At 35.0% G+C, this 6,544-nt stretch overlaps 1 long non-coding RNA gene across 1 annotated transcript; it reads left to right on the forward strand.

The window, feature by feature from the left end:
- The first annotated feature begins 1,325 nt into the window (after nt 1–1,325).
- On the forward strand, nt 1,326–3,985 carry LOC127709263 (uncharacterized). The gene is made up of 2 exons (XR_007985565.1): nt 1,326–2,130; nt 2,639–3,985. It is a non-coding gene; the product is annotated as an uncharacterized LOC127709263 (long non-coding RNA).
- The last annotated feature ends 2,559 nt before the right edge of the window (nt 3,986–6,544 follow it).

A 6,544-nucleotide genomic window follows, 5' to 3' on the forward strand; every position in this document is an offset into this window, starting at 1 on the left:
ATTGGTAGACTGATCTTAACATTTAGATTCTGATGCCAAAAAGGTGGCATATATCAGTGTTAGCTGTAAACTATTTTTTATCATTTTTTAGGGACCAATAATATGTGGGAAGGTAAAAAAGTGCTTTAAATGGACACTCTCTATTTGAGTGAATGGTTGACCTAGATCTAAACTGGTGAGGTATTTAATAGTTTTGGATTGTAGGACTTGCATCCCCAATCATTTCAATGATGTTTGTGATCTACTTGAAGATTTGATCTGTGACAATTCTAGATAAAAACTTGCTGGCCAGAGTCTAGGGCAGCAATTTCTATGTTTATGCCCCCGCCGTAGCGGAGGGGGCATTAAGTTATACCCTTGTCCGTCTGTACAGTATGTACGTCCGTCCGTACGTAGGTCCCAAAGTTGGTTTCCGTTCTCTAACTTTAGTTTGCCTCAATCAAATGTTATGAAACTTGTACACAATACTTAATACCACAAAACGCAGATCAAGTTTGAATTTTGGTGGCGTTACTTAAACCGTTCTAGAGTTATGCTCCTTTACAAATGGAAAAATTGCTGAATTTTTCGTTTCCGTTCTCTAACTTTAGTTTGCCTCAACCAAATGCTATGAAACTTATACACAATGCTTATAACCACGAAACACAGATCAAGTTTGAATTTTGGTGGCGTTACTTAAACCGTTCTAGAGTAATTCCCCTTTACAAATGGAAAAATTGCTGAATTTTTTGTTTCCGTTCTCTAACTTTAGTTTGCCTCAACCAAATGCTATGAAACTTATACACAATGCTTATAACCACAAAATACAGATCAAGTTTGAATTTTGGTGGTGTCACTTTTATTGTTCTAGAGTTATGTCCCTAAACAAATGGAAAAAAATTGCTGAATTTTTTGTTTCCGTTCTCTAACTTAAGTTTGCCTCAACCAAATTTTATGAAACTTATACACAATACTTATTACCACAAAATTCAGATCAAGTACAAATTTGGGTAGTGTCACTTTTACTGTTCCTCAGTTATGTCCCTTTATAACTTTATATGATATGCAAGCGGGGGCATCAACTGTGTCCCATGGACACATTCCCTATTTTTTTTCTATATGGAGTGGACTCTGACGTCCCACTACCCTGCAACAAGTCCTAGATAAGGCTGTCAGAGCTGGATGAAAATTACTAAATTGATACAAAAAATTTAAGAAATTATTGTTAATAATATTGGTAGTAAATAGATGGTAAGCAATGAAACTTTTTCTATCTTAGTTTTAAACCATTACTTGAAAAAATTGAATACTTTTCTTGTCAGCAATCTGTATATTTTTCAGTGCATTGTATTTTTAGCTCACCTGACCTGAAAGGTCAAGTGAGCTTTTCTCATCACTTTGCGTCCGTCGTCCGTAAACTTTTACAAAAATCTTCTCCTCTGAAACTACTGGGCCAAATTTAACCAAACTTGGCCACAATCATCATTGGGGTATCTAGTTTTAAAAATGTGTGGCGTGACCCGGTCAACCAACCAAGATGGCCGCCACGGCTAAAAATAGAACATAGGGGTAAAATGCAGTTTTTAGCTTATAACTCAAAAACCAAAGCATTAAGAGCAAATCTGACCTGGGGTAAAATTGTTCATCAGGTCAAGATCTATCTGCCCTGAAATTTTCAGATGAATCGGACAACCCGTTATTGGGTTGCTGCCCCTGAATTGGTAATTTTAAGGAAATTTTGCTGTTTTTGGTTATTATCTTGAATATTATTATAGATAGAGATAAACTGTAAACAGCAATAATGTTCAGCAAAGTAAGATTTACAAATAAGTCAATATAACCGAAATGGTCAGTTGACCCCTTTAGGAGTAATTGCCCTTTATAGTCAATTTTTAACCATTTTTCGTAAATCTTAGTAATCTTTTACAAAAATCTTCTCCTCTGAAACAACTGGGCCAAATTAAACCAAACTTGGCCACAATCATCATTGGGGTATCTAGTTTAAAAAATGTGTGGCGTGACCCGGCCAACCAACCAAGATGGCGGCCACAGCTAAAAATAAAACATAGGGGTAAAATGCAGTTTTTGGCTTATAACTCAAAAACCAAAGCATTTAGAGCAAATCTGACATGAAGTAAAATTGTTTATCAGGTCAAGGTCTATCTGCCCTGAAATTTTCAGATGAATCGAACAACCTGTTGTTGGGTTGCTGCCCCTGAATTGGTAATTTTAAGGAAATTTTGCTGTTTTTGGTTATTATCTTGAATATTATTATAGATAGAGATAAACTGTAAACAGCAATAATGTTCAGCAAAGTAAGATCAACAAATAAGTCAACATGACTGAAATGGTCAGTTGACCCCTTTAGGAGTTATTGCCCTTTATACCGGTAGTCAATTTTTAACAATTTTTCGTAAATCTTAGTAATCTTTTACAAAAATCTTCTCCTCTGAAACTCCGTGGCCAAATTAAACCAAACTTGGCCACAATCATCATTTGGTTATCTAGTTTTAAAAATGTGTGGCGTGACCTGGTCAACCAACCAAGATGGCCGCCACGGCTAAAAATAGAACATAGGGGTAAAATTCAGTTTTTGGCTTTTAACTCAAAAACCAAAGCATTTAAAGCAAATCTGACATGAAGTAAAATTGTTTATCAGGTCAAGATCTATCTGCCCTGAAATTTTCAGATGAATCGGACAACCCGTTATTGGGTTGCTGCCCCTGAATTGGTAATTTTAAGGAAATTTTGCTGTTTTTGGTTATTATCTTGAATATTATTATAGATAGAGATAAACTGTAAACAGCAATAATGTTCAGCAAAGTAAGATTTACAAATAAGTCAATATAACCGAAATGGTCAGTTGACCCCTTTAGGAGTAATTGCCCTTTATAGTCAATTTTTAACCATTTTTCGTAAATCTTAGTAATCTTTTACAAAAATCTTCTCCTCTGAAACAACTGGGCCAAATTAAACCAAACTTGGCCACAATCATCATTTGGTTATCTAGTTTTGAAAATGTGTGGCGTGACCTGGTCAACCAACCAAGATGGCCGCCACGCCTAAAAATAGAACATAGGGGTAAAATTCAGTTTTTGGCTTTTAACTCAAAAACCAAAGCATTTAAAGCAAATCTGACATGAAGTAAAATTGTTTATCAGGTCAAGATCTATCTGCCCTGAAATTTTCAGATGAATCGGACAACCCGTTGTTGGGTTGCTGCCCCTGAATTGGTAATTTTAAGGTGATTTTGCTGTTTTTGGTTATTATCTTGAATATTATTATAGATAGAGATAAACTGTAAAAAACAATAAATGTCGGCAAAGTAAGATCTACAAATAAGTCAACATGACCGAAATTGTCAGTTGACCCCTTTAGGAGTTATTGCCCTTTATAGTCAATTTTTAACCATTTTTTCGTAAATCTTAGTAATCTTTTACAAAAATCTTCTCCTCTGAAACTACTGGGCCAAGTTAATTATAGATAGAGATAATTGTAAGCAGGAAAAATGTTCAGTAAATTAAGATGTACAAACACATCACCATCACCAAAACACAATTTTGTCATGAATCCATCTGCGTCCTTTGTTTAATATTCACATAGACCAAGGTGAGCGACACAGGCTCTTTAGAGCCTCTAGTTTTTTTTTGTATTATATATCGCCAGGTATTTTTAAAATTCTTTGTATACATGTATGATCATACATGTTATTTACCTTTAACAGTCAGTGAATTATTATCTTGTTTCTATATTTTCATAATAACATTTTTTTCAGGTGTAGCAGACGTTTGTAATTATTTGATGATATGGTTGAAAGTGTATATTGATTAGTTTGTGTAGGATATTTTGTAAGTGCAGTTGCAATATTTGTACAAGAGTATACATTATTTATTTATGTAAAATATGATGCAGTATGTATTTATAAGGTATAGTATGTTGTATTGAGTGGTTGCAAACTTTTTTTGGAAAATTTGTGAAATAAAACATTAAAAATCTAATGAAGTTATACTTTGTGAAACTTCTTTTGTGGTTTTATGCTTTGAGAGAGGTTGTTGGTTTTATCCCATATATTAAGGAATAAGAGCAGAAACTGCTTGGCCCTGAGTTAGGACATGTCTAGGTAAGATTTGAGACTGAACAAAGGGCCACAGATTTGAGAGTCATGACTTCACTTGACACAGATAGTACACACATCTGAGGAAAGGACACAGATTTGAGTGTCATGACATCACTTGACACAGATAGAACAAACATCTGAGGAAAGGTGACATATTTGCATACCTGCCAACCTTTTGAAAACTCCATGGGGGGTTTAGTGTGGGACAACAATTTCAAAGGTTACAATATTGCGGCGTTTTTTACTGTGCGCTCTTTTGTTCTCTAGAAAAAGTGTCATATTTCTTTATATGGTTTACTGATGATGAGCTAATAAGTCCTTTTCTTATTTTTTATTCACATGATTCTAGTACTTATATTATTGTGTAGAAAAGATGAACATGTAGCTAGAATACTAAGAAATATTTTCTGTTGTAGGAATATTTAAAGTGACTGTTGACTTTTACAATTTGAAAAAAATGGACAAAGGACATTTATCTGATTCCATGGCAACACTGTATGGTCTGTTACAATAAGTGTAATGTCCATAAGCTACTAGTTATGATACAACCGCAAAAAAATTTTGCGGTCATATATTGTTATGACGTTGTGGTTCGGCGTCGTCCGAAGACACATTGGTTTTCGCACTCTAACTTTAGGTTAAGTGAATGGATCTCTATGAAATTTTACCATAAGGTTCAATACCACAAAAGGAAGGTTGGGATTGATTTTTGGGGTTATGGTACCAACAGTTGAGGAATTAGGGGCCAAAAATAAGCATTTTTGTAACTTCCAGACATAACTTGTGTGTTAGTGTATGGATCTCTCTGACATTGTACCACAAGGTTCCATATCACAAAGGGAATGCTGGGATTGATTTTGTGGGTAATTGCCTCGAAATTTTAGGAATAAGGGGCAAAAAAAGGGGCAAAAAACAAGCATTTTTCTAGTTTCATGACAATATCTTGTGTGTAAGTGTATGGATCTTTCTGAAATTGTACTACAAGGTTCCATATCACAAAGGGAAAGCTGGAATTGAGTTTGGGGGTAATTGCCCGAAACGTTTAGGAATAAGGGGCCAAAAATAAGCATTTTTCTAGTTTCCAGAGAATAACTTGTGTTCAAGTGTATGGATCTCTCTGAAATTGTACTGCAAGGTACCATACCACAAATGGAAGGCTGGGATTGATTTTGGGGTAATTGCCTCAAAATTTTAGGAATTGGGGGCCAAAAAGGGGCAAAAAACAAGCATTTTTCTAGTTTCCGGACAATAACTTGTGTGTAAGTGTATGGATCTTTATGAAATTGTACTACAAGGTTCCATATCACAAAGGGAAAGCTGGGTTTGAGTTTGGGGGTAATTGCCCTAAACGTTTAGGAATTTGGTGCCAAAAAGGGGCCAAAAAACAAGCATTTTTCTAGTTTCCAGACAATAACTTGTGTTCAAGTGTATGGATCTCTCTGAAATTGTACTGCAAGGTACCATACCACAAAGGGAAGGCTGGATTGAGTTTGGGGGTGATGAATCATAAGGGGGTTCCAAATAATTTGGGGGGGGGGGGGATTTTTTTCCCCCATTTTTTTCTTTAAAATTTTCCATTTTAAATTAGTTATTTCTGATTTATATATAAAAGCAAATAATAATGATATGGTTTGAATAGGTAAATCAAAAAATTTTAAGTTCTTAGACCACATTCATTCTGTGTCAGAAACCTATATGCTGTGTCAAATATTTAATCACAATCCAAATTCAGTGCTGTGTCAAGCTTGAATGTTGTGTCCAAACTTGCCCCAACTGTTCAGGGTTCGACCTCTGCGGTCGTATCAAGCTGCTCCCAGCGGAGCATTTTATTATGTATATGATAGCACTGCATCTTTAAATTTTGTCAATCAGCCATGCTTTTCTTGAGGGTATGAATGCCTTTTACCGTCAGGCATCAAACGGTCTTTTTCGGCTACCGTTAGCGTCAAATTGGTTAAAATTTTACCGTGATTCGTCAAAATGTCATTAATTGTGATTCGTCAGAGGTCTCAAATAATTATCGTTACCGTTATTTTTGGAAAAAATTTAACGTGATTCGTCAAAATCAGTCGATTTTTTTATCGTCTAAAAGAAAGTGTACATTTTATCGTCATGCACCAAAAATTACCGTTAACGTCATTTGGCAAGAATGTTTACCGTTATTCGTCATGAAGGTACCCCCATTACGACCCTCTTTCTTCTGACAGGTAAACAACACATTGAACAAGTGTCTACTTTAAATGGTAAGCTTTTAACTGTCTCAAATCTTTACAAAATGTTGAATCTGAAGACATGATAAAACTGACAAACACTGACTTGTCAATACCTGCCTAAACATGTGGTGTTCAATTATTTCATGTTCACATGATTTTGTATAATAGCAATTAGAATTATGTAATTATTAATTAAACCCAAATTAAAACATTAACGGAACACAAGCCAATCTGT

This window comes from Mytilus californianus, unplaced genomic scaffold, assembly GCF_021869535.1.
Source record: "Mytilus californianus isolate M0D057914Y unplaced genomic scaffold, xbMytCali1.0.p SCAF_7, whole genome shotgun sequence".
NCBI classification, from domain to species: Eukaryota; Metazoa; Mollusca; class Bivalvia; order Mytilida; family Mytilidae; genus Mytilus; species Mytilus californianus.